At 36.7% G+C, this 18,643-nt stretch overlaps 1 protein-coding gene and 1 pseudogene across 2 annotated transcripts in view; both read left to right on the forward strand.

Annotated features, from left to right (window-relative positions):
- Nucleotides 1-18,643, forward strand: part of Fam13a (family with sequence similarity 13 member A) — a 315,685-nt gene that overhangs the window by 55,655 nt on the left and 241,387 nt on the right. The gene's annotated exons all lie outside the window — the stretch shown is intronic.
- LOC101564819 lies at nucleotides 13,151-14,593 on the forward strand (annotated as a pseudogene).

The following is an 18,643-nucleotide window of genomic DNA, read 5'->3' on the forward strand; positions in this document are numbered from 1 at the left end:
ATACAGAATGGACATTCATCGGTGTACCCCATTTTTCCTAAGTTCCGTTATTGAATATTATAGGTGTGACAGCCTTGGTTCTTAAAACAACATGAATCAGAAAGGATGCTTTTACACTGGTCTCATGAAAGAGCTGTAGCAGACTACTATCTACAGGTGGTTGTGCAAGCAGCTGGTTGTCTGTGTGTGGTATGCAGCCATTCACTTGTCCTTCAGTGATATATTCTGGGCCCCCAGTAGGTGACTGAAACTGCAGAAGGTATGGAACCCTGCATCTATGATTCCTAAGCTTACATAACTATGATGTTTAGTTTATAAATTAGGCCACAGATAGTAGCCATAGGTAATACTGAAGTAGAACAATTGTAACGATACATTCTAAGGAAAACTTGCACTTTGGAACCATTATTAAGTCACTTGAACACAAGCACTGTGACAGTCTGATAGTCAATCTGATAAGTGAGATTACTGCTAAGTGACTAAGAGTACATAGTGCATATAGTGTGGCGCTGCTGGATGAAGGAGTGATTCACTTCCTGTGCAGGGCAGCGTGGAGCAATGACAAACTCCACCACACTACTCAGAATGGCACACAGCTAGAAATTTATGAATTGGAATTTTTCATTTAATATCTTTGGGCCATGGTTGACCATAGGAAACAGAACTGTGGAGTAGGGCAACTATTATATAAGAGATTAATAATCAATAATTTTAGAAAATATCCATTTTAATTTGTAACTTTTTCTTGTGCAAAATAGATCATTGATATAAGTGTATGTGAAGTGAGGGAGCATTTTCAGGGGGATTAACAGCAGTATTTTGTTTTATTTTGTTTTGTTTTTTGAAACAGAGTCTTATTATATAGTTAAAGGTGCCCCTCAACTCACTATATACCACACACTGGCCTCAAATTTGTGGCAATCCTTTTCCTTCAGCCTCTGGAGGGCTGGGATTACAGGTTTACACTGCCACACCCAGCAGAAAGATGTCTTTACTGGGATAAATTTTAAAAATTTGAATGTCCACTAATTATGCTTCATGTGTCTAGGTAGCAATAAAAACACTCTATATGATACTAAAATAAAAAGGCACAGGTTGATAAGACAGAGTATGCATCAGAACCTCACTTAAATAGGTAGGGATGTTGGAATTATCAAATCAGGGATTTAGAGGAAGTATATTATTATTCTAAGGCCTCTAATAGACAAACAACATCAAGAACAGGTGGATAATGTAAACAGAAAAAGGGAAATTCTAAGGATAAAAAAAGTTCTACAAATAAAACACATAACAGAAATGAACTCCTGTAGGACTGATTAGCTTTGGGTTTGAGTCTTGTGTAGCTAATTACTTTTGGCAAGTCACTTACATTGGTTCAACTTTCCTCAAATATGAAATAGGAGGATAAATGTATTATAGCAAAGGTTCTTAGAGCTGTAATATTCTAGTAATGGTAACAAACTTTTTGTAATCCTCATTCAGCTAATATTTATTGAGCACTCATTCTATGACAGGCGCTACTTTACGACTAAGAAAGATAGAATGATGAGGTGGTGAGGCCCAGGATGACTGCTTTTGGTTGAGGATTTGGAGAGGCATTTCTCTAGGGGAGCTATCTTTTTTTTTTTTTTTTTTTTTTTTTTTTGGTAGAACCAGGGATTGAACTCAAGCCCTTGCACTTGCCAGGGAAGTGCTTATTTCACTGAGCCATCGCCCTGGCCCGAGCTATCCTATTTGAATATAAAGTACAAGAAGTGAGCCGAGCAAAGAGCATAAACGTGAGCAGACCAGAAAATACTCCAGAACAGCATGTCTGGCACCAGAATGACTGGATCTCAGTTTCTTCTTTGTGAGCTCTAGAGCTATTTTTTAAAATTAATTTTATTGAGAAAGAAATAGCAATGAGACAGTTTCAAAATAGGTCAGTAGAACAGTTACAATAATTAATACATTGCATATTGTTGTCTTCATAGTAGTTATTCATAATACAAGATGCAGACATGATACCTTCTCTAAACACTATTAGTACAAATCTTTCTTCTCATTGAACTAAGAGAAAGTAGCTGTATATCTATCCTATTTTGTATATAGAGATATATATTTTTTTCACTACAAAATGGCCCTTTTTTTTTCAGAACTGGAAGTTGAACTCAGGCCCTTGCACTTGCCAGGCAAGCATTTATTCTACTGAGTCATCTCCCCAGCCCTAGTCCTTTATTTATATCCCCTTTTTTGTTTAGTTTTATCAGATGTGGGTATTCCATTGCCATTCAAACATTGTAGGTGCATGAAATCAGCAAAGTAATCCAATATATCCCAGTAGACCATAATAGTACTGGGTTTTCCACAGGACCGGTAATGTCAGAAGTTGTTGACTTGAGTCATTTACAGCTCACCATATTAATATAGCTTTATGTTTTATACCACATGTTTATACTTTTCTGCTGGATGGTTAAGACCAAGATAAAGCAAGACCTATATAACAAAAAATATAACTTTTGTATCTGACAAGGTCAGTCAAATTCCCTCAGGATTTACCCTGAAACCCTATACTGCAGTTTGTAGATCCTTTGTCAGTGTCAGACATCTGGATGAGTCACGGCCTTTGCTTGACCATTTTATCTCTGTGAAAGCCTGAGAGAATTTTTACTCTCTAGGTGACTCTTCTTAGGCACACTCTACATTGTTGATCACTTTCCTTTGTGGCCCCCTAATCTCCTTGATCAGAAAATTTGGAACACCACTGAGTTACAGAATGTTACAGTACAGGTTCTCTTATGTCCTGAGTCCTCACTGACCTTGAAAGGCTAGGGCCAAAATGTTGGCTATCCTTGTAGCCCTTCTTTTTCTCTAGGTTTTTTTGGTCTGCAAACTTAAGTTGTTAATCCTCCAGAAGATAAGCTTAATGATATTATTACCCTAAAATATAGGCAGTTGAGCTTAATATCACTATCTGTCTGAATATCAAATGCCTTAGACATAATATTTTTAAGCCTTTGTGAGTTTCAGTTTCTTCTTCTATAAAATAAGAATAATTTTAGTACTTTCCTTATTGAGAAGGGAGGATTAAATGAGTTAATAATATACCTCTACATAGTATTCAGTAGTGTTATCTTTTATTGCTATTGGTTATTTTTTAATATAAGGGAAATAACTCTATGTGCAAAAATTCAAAACAGGGATAAGCTTAGCATGTTTCTGAAACAAAGTAGTTCTGGACAGTGGTAGGAAGCACACACAAGCATTCTTTACACATTTTTCCCAATCAGAGTTGCCTTTGCTTTCCCATCCCCACCACCCTGAACACTTCTGTGAGTCTATCTGGTATCCGTCTTTTATAGCCTAGCCTTGTTTGATGAGTTCTGCACATGAACTCTTCATCCTGTCTTGGAAAACATCCATGGACGTGGGATGCAGGCCTGAAGTCAAGTGCCATCTCTGCCAGTGAAGAACTATGTCATTTTATGGTAGTCACTTTTTTTAGTTGCTGAGACACAATACCTACCACTTAAGACTTAAAGGAGGAGAGGTTTATTTTGGCTTATAATTTCAGAAATTTCAGTCCACTGTTAGCAGGTAGAAATGCAGAAACAGGCTGGTGAAGGGCCACAGAAAATCTGCTCACATCATGGTGGCCAGCAAGGAAAGACAGAAGGGGAGCCAGGGCAGGAGCTACCCACTTCTAGGTCCTGCCTCCTGAGACTCACCTCCCACCATGTCTCCCTCCTAAAGGCACATTCAGCTCAAAGTCATCCATGGATTAATCCCCCATTAGATCAACACCCCCATGATCCAGTCACTTTCTAAACCTCTGAACATACATGACATGGGGGATTCCAGATCAAAACCATAACACACCTAGAAAAGTTACTTCAGCTAAGGGCTCTAATGCATTTTGTTGTTGCCATCATTCTGTACCTGTAGCACAGAAATGAAAATTTCCCCAGAAATTTGAGGATAAAAATAAAATGAGCTAATGCAGAAATGTTATTAAATGTCCCTTACTACTTGTCACTGATAACTTTTACATTCAATTATATGGCCTACTTGGAATAGCTTTCATATTTATGAGATTGTTTTCTCAAAGATATTTCATCCTCTTTTGTTAAAGATATATGCTTCTTTGATAAAAGAAACTAGCTATATTTTTATAAGACCCCTAAGTCCCTAACAGTGCTGTAGTTATTTTTTTCTTGAATAAATAAATAGTTTGAGGATACAGGTAAAATTAATGCCACTCAGATTTCTTTTTAATAAAAGCAAAAACAAGGCAGTTATTTAGGTCTTACAGCCTGGATAGTAAGTGTATTTTGCTGGATGAGTAAGGAGAAAGGGATAGAGACATGAAGTAAGAAATACCGAAAGGGGGGTAGAATTATTGAAGGGAACCGAACAGATTCCTGCAAAATACATTTGGAAATTAAATCAGTAATTCCTTTGCTATTAAGAGAAAATAGAGTATGTTCTCTCAGGCATTTGGGGCAGAAAATAGATTAACAATTGCCACATGTTCCACATTCAAAACAGTATGTCTCATTGTAAAGGAAATCATTACTGTATCCTCAGCTTATCTAAGTTACATCTTAGATCAGGGCCAAAAGAAAACTTGAAGATTGTTTTCCAAAACTTAGTTTTGTCTTGCTATCAATTCTAGTATTCCTATTCTTGCTGTGTTGGAAAACCATGGTTGTCTGTGTCCTCCCTCCACCCCAGTTGTTCAAAGCACATGTGTTGCGAAGCTAAAACTTTAGGAAAGTATATTCTATATAAGAAAACCACAATTTTTTAATCACACGTTGACTTTTGCTTGTAAGTGGGTGAGGCAGCTAAGAGTTAAATGCACTTTTAATAGCTAAGGCATCCGAGGCCCCACTGCTGGCTGTGCCTGAGATAGTATAAATAGTTTTTATTATCTTTCCTTTCTTGGCCATTGGACCCAGAAGCTTTCCCAATCTCCTACCTTTAGTCAACAGAAAAGCTGATATGCCCTTCCTAAATCCTGGGTATTATGGCAGGTGCTTGGAGGAAAAGAGTAAACAAGAAAAGTAGTAAGGCAGTGGACTATAGTTGTAAAGTAAACACCCCCCGTGGTTTCTATCGTTCAGCCCATCCCTTCGGGCAGCACTATGCCTGACTTAGGGATAGGACTCCTCATAACAGTCCAGTGTGAACAGACTCAAGGTATCCACAAGAGTTTCCTTTCTTCTTTCCCCATGTCCACCCCTGCCTCCACTAGGAGTAGCTCCCAGTAGCTTCATCTGCAGTTGATTTATTAGTTTTTCCTAAATTACCATAGTACAAAATTTGTCACTCTGACTTTTCTTCCTATTGATCTTCCAAACATCACTATCATGCCTCTCACTTCTATGATGGGCAAAGGCAATGTATGCCCATTAAGCAGCATCACACGAAGAACTCCAACTCTGTTTTCAGATAAATATGAAGATGAGCCTGACAGTATTCTCAGCTGACCTTCTAGAAGAGTTAAAATGCTCAGTGTGGAACTTACTAACAAAAGCTGTCGTACAAGAATCGGGCATATTGTGTCTAGACTGTACTGATCACATATGAAATACTTGCAGTCCTGAAGAAAGGTCCCATAAAAACAGTCACGTAAGACTGTGGTGGAGAATGAGATTTTTCATTCGCTGACTCTTCTATTAAACACATCTTATGACCCAAGCACTGTCCTAGGTTCTGATATACTTCAATGGATGTCCCTTGACCTTGGGAACTTGTTTTGTAGAAAGAAACAGACACAAACCATTGTAGACATAAATAACATTAATTATAGTAATTATGGGTAACAGTGGTCATTAGATGTCAGGCACTGTTATAAATAATTTGTATGCATCACTTCATTTATACAGACTTAAAACTATAAATTAAATACTGTTACCACAAATTCACTATAAACAAGTGGTATGTGTAAATAACATGCACAATGTAATGAGGCTAATAATATAGGTAGCCAGGCCATGCTGTTATGTTGAGCTATAGGGGACTCAGGTCAACAATTTCTGACATTGTCAGTCAAGCGGAAGACCCAATACTATTATGGACTACTGGACTCCTTTAGAATATTTTGCTGAGTTTACACACCTATAATATTCAAATAACGGAACTTAACAAAAAAAGTGTATACAGATGAATGTCCGTTTTGTATCTGTGTATTCAAAGTGGTTAGGATAGATATATAGTTACATTCTCTTAATGAATAGAGGGATTTGTTCTAATGGTGTTTGTAAATAGAATATCATGTCCGCATCTTGTACAGCAATTAACCACTAGGAAGAACGTATGCAATGTGTTAATTATTGAAACTGTCCTACCAATTTGATTTGAAATTCTCTCATTGCTATTTGTTTCCCAATAAAATTATGAAAAAAAATATATAGGTAGCCAAGATTTGAACCTGGGTAGAAAATGTAGAACTAAATTCTTGATTTCTACACTATAATAATAAAACATAACAAAGAGCAAGTTAGACAACATTAAGACAGGTGCTGAGTTCTCTAGTATGAAAAAAAGTGATGACCCTTTTCTGTCAGGTTTCAATGTGTGCTACTTTAGTGACTGAACAATTCTGCTTTCCTTATCCATGCACAGTGCTTAATTCAGTATGACATTTAACTTTAGGAACATTTTTCTTTTTTAGTTCTTAGGAAGCAGCACTATTATGATTCATTTTAATGCTGCCTGAAAGTCAACATAGAATAAAGTTAATGAATATTGTAGCTAAAATTAATAAAGTGGATAATAAAATTGAATGTTTGAAATGTAGATTGAAAGAATAAATTTGAAGGATCAGTTTGGCTTCTAGCACTCTAAAAAAATCAGCAAGAGAGGTGGTCCATAAGAGTAATTATTTTGGGAAAGCCAGTTACCCAAGATTAAACTGTCCTGTATTGACATTATTCTGTTTAATTAGGACTTAATCATGAGAGTTTAGTTTTCAAATCATGTTAGTTGTCAGAAAGCATATAAAATGCCTTTACATAATTAATTGCTCAGAAACTTGAAAGAATTTCTATATGATGCAATTCTGAGATACATAGATATAGATATCAAGAGGGTTGAAAATGGATTCTCAAAAATATTTGTACAGCAATGTCAAACAGCATTGTAGTAGCCAAGAAGTAGTAACTATTCAAGTACTCACTGATGGATGAGTGAATAAATAAATATAAAAAAGTATATAATTATGGTTACTATTAAGCCTTAAAAGGGAAGAAAATTGTGTGACATGTTTTGATGTGGATGAACTTCACAGAAACTTATGCTAAGAGAACTAAGCTCTCTGTAAGGAAAGTACTAAATAATTCCACTTATATGTGTCACTTGAAATAGTCAAATTAATAGAAACAGAAAGTAGAATGGTGGTTACCAAGAGGGAAAAGTTGTTTAATGGATACAGAGTTTAATTTTATCCAGATGAAAATGTTTGGAAAGTTTGTTGTAAACTAATGTGCAAACAGCATTGTAGTAGCCAAGAATATAATTATTACTATTCAGTTGTACAGATAAAATGGTAGATGTTATGTTTTTTTTAACATTTATTTATTTATTGTGTGTGTGTGTGTGTGTGTGTGTGTGTGTGTGTGGCCAGCTCAGCCCAGCAGGGGGCGAGGCTGGCTGGCATGTAGTGCTGGGGGATCGAACCGTGGTCCCTGTGCTTTGCCAAGCTTGTTCCAAGTAGGTGCTTTAGACCACTGAGCCATCTCACCAGCCCCTGGTAGATGTTATGTTATTACCACAATTTAATATAGGAAGGCTTCACATAAGATAGTTTTTATCAGTATTAGAGGACTATTTTAATTCATTTTCTACTACATTAATTGACTAAACTATAAAGAAAAGATTGGATAGGTTATAAGAAAAGAGACATAAAGGAAAGGGCAAGGCCATGTCTTGTGATGGCCTTCTTGCTCTTGGAGTCCTGAGGCAGTGTAGAGCATCACATGGAAGCAGGGACTCTGGATGTGAATCGCTTCTGTTCTCCTTATAAAGTCACCAAGACTCAGTAATGGGAGATCCACCCCATAACAGTTCTCTAATCCTAATCATGGCTCAAATACCCCACCTCTGATACCCAGAGTTAATTTTCCTAATACTTCAACATCAACCCACAAAGCCTTGGGAGACACCCAAACAATAGTATCAAGTTAGAATGGATGGATCAATTCACAGCTTTTCCACCTCACAATGATTTAAAACTGATATGCATTCAGTAGAAACGGTGCTTCAAATTTTAAATTTTGGTATCTCCCTGGTTTGGTAGTAGGAAGTAAGATTCTGTGACTGAGCAGAAGCAGTGAGCCCAGCCCTATCAGCCCTGTGATCATAGTGAAAACAACTGATTGTCTATAGCATGCTGCATCGCTAACCTATGATGTCTGGAACAGTACTGAATGTCTTGTGATGGGACCACACCCCAATAAACCCTCATAAATTGAACAACATGTGTTCTAAGAGGACTGATGCTTTCCATTTGCCACAACATTTGACCTCTGTGATATAAAAAGGAATGTCCAGTTTAATTGTGAGAGAAGGCTATGTATTCTTGCTAGAGGAACATTATGGGGTTAGGACCACAGTGTACATAGGGAACCTAGCCAGAGTCTACTTTGAACCATCTTGTGGCTCATGAATAATTGGCAGGTGTCTTGCTTTTTTTCTCCTTCAGTGAAAGGCACTGTTGTTCTTTTTTCTCACTAAAGGCAAAGAATATTGCATTATAAGAACAAGAATGCAATAATCATTTAAATTGTAACATTTTCTTATATAGGGCAAGATTTTAAGTACCCAAATTTTGTCTGTTTAATTAAAAAAGGAAACAAAGAAAAGCCAAAGATATAAAACTGTACTCCTGACTTCTCCACCTTATAGGAGGAAAAGCAGTAAGACAAACCATACCAGTACACAGTACAGCTTTAGAGATTTGTTTTACTAAAATGGGCAGACATGTACTACTTTGCCAAGAAGACACTGTTTGCTGTGAAGAAACTGCTCAAGGATGTAGTCGGAACTATATGTGCTCAGACCTGTGAACTAAGCAATTGCACTGATGATAGCAATGTGCAATGGTAGGTTCATGTATGGAATGCCTGTCATTCTGGTCTTCTAAATACATACTGCTTGTCATGACATACCAATCATTGCCATACTGTCTCTCAAGTAAATGTTTGTTTAAAAAAAAGGGTAATAAATGAAAAATAGAGACAAGGGAAAAAATGTCACAGGACTGTCCTGCTACAATAGTGTATATAGTTAGATTTCTAAATTTCTGTGTAAAAATATGTAATTGATTATTCGTATTTTTAAAAATATTTTTTAATTTTTTCTTCATATTCTGTAGGGACTTAAAGTTTAACATATCAATACTTGATGGAAAATACCTGTTCTGTGTTATGCCTAAGATGTTTGATAGTCAGACAGATAGTTAGGTTAAACCCAACTGCATATGTTGTAGGGTAATGATAAGCTTCTCTTCTGAAGGGTTAACACCCTAAGTTTTCAGACCAAAAATTAGAGAAAAAGAAGGGCTGCAAGGTCAGCCAACATTTTGGCCCTAGCCTTTCAAGGTCAGTGAGGACTCAGGACACAGGAAAACCTATACTGTAACATCATGTAACTCAGTTGTATCCCAAATTTTCTGATCAAGGAGATTAGGGGGCCACAGAGGAAAGTGATTGATGATGTAGAGTGTGCCTAAGAAGAGTCACATGGAGAGAAAACATTCTTTCAGGATTTCACAGAGAGTAAATGGGTCAAGCAATGGCCGTGACTCATTCATATGGCTGACACTGACAAAGGATCTACAAACTGTCGTACAGGGCTTAAGGATAAATCCTAAGGTACTTGACTGATCTTATCAGATATAAAAGTTACATTTCTTGTTATATGGGTCTTGCATTATCTATATCTTAACCATCCAGCAGAAAGGTATAAAAACAAAGTATAAGAAGTGAAGCCATGTTGGTGTGGTGGGCTGTAAAGGGTTTGGGTCAACAACTTCTGACATTGCCAGTCCTGCAGATAACCCACTACTGTTATGGACTACTGGACTATATTAGAATATTTTGCTAAATTCACGCACCTACAATATTTAAATGACAATGGAATACCCTTCTGTGACAAAACTAAACAAAAAATGGGGATACAAATGAATGACCATTTTGTATCTGTATATTCAAAATAGGAATGATATACAGCTACATTCTCGTACTTCAATGGATAAGAAAATTTGTTCTAATAGTGTTTGTGGATGGGATGTCTTGTCCGCATCTTGTACAATAACCACTGAGATAACAATGTGTGATGTATTTATTATTGAAATTGTCTTACTGATTGGTTATGAAACTGCCTCATTGCTATTTGTTTCTCATTGAAATTATTAAAAAAAATAATAATTTTAAAAAGGATGTGGTTGGAGTAACTTTCACTCAGTCTTTCGGTCTTATATCAGATACCATGCACCTCCTCTAGGAAACCTTTGCTAATTATACTTTCTGACCACAAAACAACAGAAAAATCATCCCCAAATTCAGAATGATCCCTAGTCATTGTGACCTGCTGTGCCTAGTTTGTACCTTTCCTGTAAAATAACTTACTGCGTAAGATATGTATATAATTTGCTACTCCTCAGCCTGTAATGTAACTCTGTAGGGCAAGTGCTCACTTGTCTTCACCTTCTTCACAGCACTTCCCACCAGCAAAGAAAATGATAGGTGTTTGGTAAATATTTCTTAGATTGAATTGAGCCCTCTATTTACATTTATACTAAATTAACTATTCTGTTGTTCTCAGTCATATGAAAGATACAAATCTACACTCTCCCTGTATCCTGTTGCCTAACCTAAGTAGGAAGACTAAAAGAACTTCAATTCTCTTGACTGTTGAGGAAGTTTTTGTTTGTGTTGAATGGAAGTCTAGTCTGTTGAGATTTTTGGCATAGGAGGAGGTGTTTACAGTTTCTCTTTTTCATTGGTGCCATTGTTTAGTAGCCCGAGGAGTGTTCTGTAGGCCAGGCAGCACGCACCACACACACTTCCTCAGCAGCACACCCACGGGCAGACCCATTTACCACTGGTGCCTGTACAGAAGGTAGATAATCGGCAAGCCTGAAACACTTTTAATGTGGTGCAGTTTGTTTCAAATAGTGTAAATATTTTGCCATATTATTTGTAAATTTTAGCACCAAATAATAGGCTGATCCCTCAAATGTGTAAGCAAGAAAGCTGTGTAAAATAATTATGTGGTTTTTATTTTTCATGTTTATTTCTAAATTTTTATTACCATATTAATTGTACATGTTAATGAGGTTCAGGATGATATTTAAATGTATGCATATAACATCTTTTGATCACATACAGCCGGTCTTTTCCTACTTTCCCACTCCCACACCCCTTCCTATCTTGAATAGTTACTATTCTACTTTCAGGTCAGCTTCGTTTTAGCTTCCACATGTGAGAAAACATACAGTATTTGTTCTGTGCCTGGCTTATTTTGCTTAACATAATGACCTCCAGTCCTATCCTTTCTATTATATGTAACATAATTTTATTCTTTATAGCTGATTAATATTCCTCTATGTATGTGTATCTCATTTTCTTTATTAATTTACTAATAGGTGCTGATTTTATATTTAGTTATTGTGAATATTGCCATAAAAATGGACATTTAGGTCAGACTTTGGTGTGCTGATTTTATTTTCTTTGAATCTATGCCTGGATGTGAGATAGCTAGATCATAAAGTAGATCTATCACTGATTTTATTTTTAGGAATCTCCATTCTATTCTCTTTAATGTACAGTCCAGGGCCAGTGAGATAGCTCAGAAGACTAAGCACCTGCTTAGGCAAGTGTGGGGACCAGGGTTTAATCCCTGGCACCACATGCCACACCGGCCCCACCTCTCTACATACTGAACCGGCCACTGAGTCCAGGTGTGGTGGCGCACACCTGTAGTCCCAGAACTGGGAAGGCTGAAACTAGACAGATCACTATGAGTCTGAGCTGTGTAGTGAGACTCTGAACCAAAAACATTATATATATATAATATACTATATATAATATATATAGTATAATGTAAAATATATATATATTTTATGTATAATATAAAATACGTATATGTATAATCCAACAAGCAGTGTATAAGTGTCCTTTTTGTTGCTGTTAGTGCCCTAAGTGTAGTGAGATGACCTCTTATAGTATATATATATTTTTTTAATTTCTGTAATGGCTCCTGATATTGAGGAGTTTTCTACATATTTGTTGGGCATCTGTATTTCTTCTTTTGAGAAATACTAAGATAACTTGTCCACTTTTTTACAGTGTTACATTTTTATTGTTACATTTCCTTATATATTCCACATATTACCCTCTTTCAGATGAATAATTGACAGATAATTTGTCCCATCTGAGATACTCTTTATTCTGTGGACCCTTTGCTGTGCAGAAGCCTTTTAGTGTAATGCAATGCCATATGTCCATTTTTACTTTTGTGTTTTGAGTTTGGAGAGTCCTGTCCATTGCCTGAACCAACGTCTGGAGTGTTTCTTCTGTATTTCTTCTCCTGGTATTGTCTTGAGTGTTGCTTTTAGGCCCTTGATCTGTTTTGAGTTGAGTGTGAGTACAAAGTTAGAGACAGAGGCCAAACTTCAGATTTTTGCATGGAAATATCCAGATTTCCCAGCACCATTTATTGAAGATACTATCATATCTCCAGCATATAGTTTTGGCACCTTTTTCAAGAATCAATAGGCTACAGATGGATAGGTTTATTCTTAGAATCTTTCTTGTTACATTGGTTGATATATCTTTCTCTTCCTTTTTTTTTCAGTTCTGGGATTTAACAACTCAGGACCTTGTGCTTCAAGACAAGTGCTTATTCCACTAAACTCTATCCCCAGCCCAATGTCTCTACTTTCTTGACCATACCATGTTGTTTTTATTATTGTAGCTCTGCAGTATGTTTTGAATTTAGGTATTGTGATTCTTCTACTTTTCTTTCTTTTTTTTCTTTCTTTCTTTCTTTTTAACTTAGGATTGCTTTGGCTATTTAGTTTCTTTTGTCCTTCAATATAAATTTGAGGGATTTTTTTGATTCTGTGAAAAATATCATTGCAGACACTTCCTTTTCTGGCAAGATGGTGGGAGGAGCGGCAAGTGTGACTTGGGGACACCAGCATCTCTCTACTCAAGATCTCACCACTTTAGTAAGGATGTTATGAAGTTGACTCCACTTTCATAGGAAATTATCAGCAGACAAGCCACGATTAATATAGATATAATTGGTCATGTTGCTCATGGGAAATCAACAGTTGTAAAAGCTGTTTCTGGTATTCACACTGTCAGGTTCAAAAATGAACTGGAAAGAAATATTACCATCAAGCTAGGATATGCTAATGCTAAGATTTATAAACTTGATGACTCAAATTGTCCTTGGCCAAAATGTTATAGATCTTGTGGAAGTAGTACACCTGAGGAGTTTCCTACAGATATCCCAGGAACCAAAGGGAACTTCAGACTAGTCAGACATGTTTCTTTTGTTGACTGCCCTGGCCATGATATATTAATGATTACAATGCTGAGTGGGACAGTAGTGATAGATGCAGCTCTTCTATTAATAGCAGGTAATGAATCCTGTCCTCAGCCTCAAACTTCTGAACAACTGGCTGCCATTGAAATTATGAAGTTGAAACATATTTTAATTCTGAAAAATTGATTTGGTAAAAGAAAATCAGGCAAAAGAATAATATGAACAAATCGTGGCATTTGTACAAGGTATAGTAGCTGAAGGAGCTCCTATTATTTCAGTTTCTGCTCAGCTGAAATACAATATTGAAGTTGTCTGTGAGTATATAGTAAACAAAATTCCATTACCTACAAGAGACTACCTCAGAGCCTTGACTTACTGTAATTAGGTCTTTTGATATTAACAAACCTGACTGTGAAGTGGATGACCTGAAAGGGGGTGTAACTGGTAGTATTTTAATACTGGAAGTATTTTAAAAGGAGTATTAAAAGTGGGCCAGGAGATAAAAGTCAGACCAGGTATTGTTTCCAAAGATGGTGAAGGAAAACTCATGTGCAAAATTGTATCACTTTGTGCAGAACACAATGATCTTCAGTATGCTTCTCCAGGTGGTCTTATTGGAGTTGGAACAAAAATTGACACAACATTGCGCCAAGCTAATAGAATGGTAGGACAGGTGCTTGGCGCAGTTGGAGCATTAGCTGAGATATTTACAGAATTGGAAATTTTCTATTTCTCACTTAGATGGCTTCTGGGTATGTGCTCAGAAGGAGACAAGAAAGCAGCAAAGGTACAAAAACACTCCAAAAATGAAGTGCTCATGGTAAACATAGGATCTCTGTCTACAGGAGGAAGAGTTAGTGCAGTTAAAGCTGATTTGGGTAAAATAATTCTCACTAATCCTGTGTGCACAGAAGTAGGAGAAAAAATTTCCCTTAGCCAAAGAGTTGAGAAACACTGGTGTTTAATTGGTTGGGGTCAGATAAGAAGAGGAGTGACAATCAAGCCAACCATAGATGATGAATGAAGAATTGCAGCTAAATAATACATGTGGATGAAGCCATGATTTTTCTTTGCAACCTTAGGGATATATTTTTAAAGCAAAAGTGGGAAAGTAATTTCATATCTTACTACCTTACTAGAAGCTGTCAGGTTAATCTTTTGTCAGGAAAATTAATATCTATTGCTTAAATAGTAGGCTCTTCAAACAATGATTTAAGTTGGCATGTTGCTAGATTAATATACTTTTTCAAACTTACATGTCAGTGCAACTTACTTTGAAATGAAACTGGTCATTATAAACAGCTTTTGCTGTATTAAACATATCAAATGTGCTTGAAATAGTTTTCCTTGTTTTTCATGATTTATATTTTAGTATCACCAAGCTAGAGGACTACCACAAAAGTTTAAACTTGAAGACAAGAAGTGTTCTTAAAGGTCAGCTCTATTTGCCTTATGTTGCTGTAACTTAAAAATGTAAGATGAAAAGAAAGTTAATTAGTTTAAAATGAAATGACCCTTTTTTCCATGGAAGTTCATTGACATTAGAATACCTTAATATTGTTCATTTTTTAATATTAACCATCTTATGAATGCTTTTTGTTTATATCTCTTGTTTTATACCTGAATCCAGCAGTCCTTTCCTACTGAAAATACTATTATACTAAATGCTAAATAAATAATAAGTTCCTTTTTAAAACCTTAAAAAAGAAAGAAAAATATCATTGGTATTTTGATGGGTATTACATTGACTTTGTATATTGTTTGGGTGGTATAGATATTTTAACAATATTCTTCCAATATATGAATGTGGAAAGTGTTTCCTTTTTTGTGTCTTCAGTTTCTTTCATCAATGTTGTGTAATTTTCACAGTGGATATCGTTCAGTTTCTTGTTTAAGTTTACTTCTAAATATTTTATTTTTCATTGTAAAAGAATGCTTTTATTATTCCTTTTTCAGCAAATTCATTACTGATTTATAAAAATTCTACTGATTTTTGCATGTTGAGTTTGTATGCTGCTTCTTTACTTCATTATAATCTATAAGCAAAGATTTAAAATATAATTACATGATTTTTATGAAAAAACTTTTGAAAGAGACCCAATCTTACTATTCTAGGGAAACTGGCAATAATTCTGTAAAGCCAGAAAAAGTATACACCCATCTGCATTACCTATTAGCTAGAAATACTTTTCAAAGGTTAAACACTATGTAATAATATTATGATATACATTAATTGTTATTTCTACTGGTGAGCTGATATATTCTATTTCAACTAAAATGGATAGCTCAAATAACTTCTAAGAAAATGTCATGTACAGATGGTGCCTATTACTCAAGAAAAGCTTTCTTAATGATTTTTCTGTACTTTTCATAAAAATTATTTAAGTAAAGGATATTGTCTCTGTTACTTTTCACTTGTTGCTGGGACAAATACCTGACACACAAAATTAAGGAAGTAAAGGTTTATTTAGCTCACAGTCAGTGAAGGTTTCAGTCCATGCTCATCTCCAAGGCAGATGGCAGCAGCTTATGGCATCAGAAAACAATGAAGAATAGAGGAGGAGCAGAAGCTACAGCATCTATCAAGCCTCTCTCTTCCTTCTACACTAACTGTGAAGACCAGAGCTCCTCTGAGAAAGTGGTGGTGGCTTCTGTGAAGATCCAAACTCATCCAAAGTGGTGTGGCTGCATTGGTTACTTTCTCCTCCAAGGAAGTAGCACACAGAAGCCTTCCTCAACATCTCTATATATGCTTTTGTGCTGAATCACTCTAAGGTGGGCCCAGGGTATGGAATTGCCAAGTGAATCCAGCCAAGCTTCCGACATCTCAAGTTGATACATCACAATATATAAACTATCACAGATACATTTTGATGTCATATTTTTAAATAATTTTACTGAGAAATAAATAGCAATGAGACAGTCTCAAAACTGATTACTAGCACAGTTTCAATAATTAATACGTTGCACATTGTTGTCTTAATGGTTATACACTGTACAAGATACAGACATGATATCCTGTCCACAGACACTGTTAGGACAAATCTCTCTATTCATTGAATTAAGAGAATGCAGCTGTATATCTATCCTGTCTTGAATATACAGATACAGAATGGTCGTATATTTGTATCCCCTTTTTTGTTTAGTTTTGTCACAGAAGGGTATTCCATTGTCATTTAAATATTGTAGGTGCATGAATTCAGCAAAATATTCCAATATAGTCCAGTGGTCCATAATAGTAGTAGGTTTTCTGTAAGACTAGCAATGTCAGAAGTTGTTGACTTGAGCCTTTTATATCTCAGCATATTAATATGGCTGTACTTTTGATACTTTGTTTTCATACTTTTCTGCTGGATGGTAAAGACCAAGATTAAAGCAAGACATATAACAAGAAATATAACTCTTGTATCTGATAAGGTCAGTCAAGTCCTCTCAGGATTTACCCTGAAACCCTGTACTGCAGTTTGTAGATCCTTTGTCAGTGTCAGCCATGTGGATGAGTCACAGCCATTGCCTGACCAATGTGCTCTCTGTGAAGTCCTGAGAGAATGTTTTCTCTCCATGTGACTCTCCTTAGGCACACTCTACATCATCAATCACTTTCCTCTGTGGCCCCCTAATCTCCTTGATCAGAAAATTTGGGACACAACGGAGTTACATGATGTTACAGTACAGGTTCTCCTATGTCGTGAGTCTTCACTCACCTTGAAAGACTAGGGCCAAAATGTTGGCTGTCCTTGCAGCCCTTCTTTTTTTCTAATTCTTGGTCTGTAAACTTGCATTGTGAACCCTCCAGAAGAGAAGCTTATTATTATTATTACCCTACAATGTAGGCAGTTGAGCTTAATCTCACTATCTGTCTGAATATCAAACATCTTAGACATAACATGGGACAGGTATTTTCCAACAAGTATTTATATGTTAAACTTTAAGTCCCTACAAAATATCAAGAAACAAAATTTAAAAAATTAAAAATATTTTTAAAATAGGAATAAACAGTTACATATTTTTACACAGAAATTTAGAAATCTAACCATATACAGCATTGTGACAGGACAGTCCTGTGACATTTTTTTTCTTGTCTCTTTTCATTTATTACTTTTTTTTTTAAACAAACATTTACTTGAGAGATAGTATGGCAGTAATTAGTATGTCATGACAAGTAGTATGTATTTAGAAGTGTATCTTCTTAATATGACTTAAGTATCTGACTTTGTAAGGGACTATCAACCCTGACCTTCTGGACCAAAAAGAGGAGGAGATAACTTTTACATTCTCAGGCTGATCAGCCGGCCCCCTTTCTTTTCAGATCTCAAAATGCATTTTTATTCCCGTTTACGAAGAAATCATGCAGGTTAGCCTCGCCAAAAGTGTGGGCCCTGCTCCTACAGCTGTGAGTATTGGGGTGGGGGCACGAATATACTTGGGTCATCGCAGTGTCTGGCAACAGCCTCCATTAGCAGTACAAGGGAGTGGCAACAGTGCTTGCTCGCAGGCCTCATGTGGATACGCTGTCCCCATACTTGACAGTATGGCTTAGTACCTACCGGGAGTGAGGCATGAATTTGGTGTCCATGTTCTCAGTAAGCAAAAGCCTAACCACAGACCTGAGGTGATGTGGCAAGGTCTCCCAGTCTTGGAGGGGCTTGTCTGCCATCCACATTGCCTGGCTCCTTTAGGCACTGCGCCAATTCACACCGTCCCTGTTCCTCCCCATCAGCCAGGAGAAAGAACGAGAGCAGGGTACATGGAGGACAGGGAGAGACGCAAGTGGCGTGCTGTGTTCCAGGTGACACGTCCTTGGAGCCTGCAGCCCCGAGTAAATGAAGGTAGTTTGGATTCTGTGACTGCAGACTGGATCTCAAAGGGTGAGACCTTTAGGCCTTCTGCTCCAGGAGGCCCAGGAATCCACCAAGAAGAGTGCCTCCCTGCTTCCCTTATCCTCAGTTTCCACTTCTGCAAGGTGTGAGTGTGAAGATCAGCCTTGGAGGCCTGGCGTGGGATGGGAGGAGAGGCTGGGCTCGATGTGCTCAGCGCTGGGGGCACTGCACCCTCTGTACACCTGAAACAGAGACCTCAGCCCCAGCCCAGCCTCCTTGAG

This window comes from Octodon degus, unplaced genomic scaffold, assembly GCF_000260255.1.
Source record: "Octodon degus isolate 3935 unplaced genomic scaffold, OctDeg1.0 scaffold00272, whole genome shotgun sequence".
Classification (NCBI taxonomy): Eukaryota; Metazoa; Chordata; class Mammalia; order Rodentia; family Octodontidae; genus Octodon; species Octodon degus.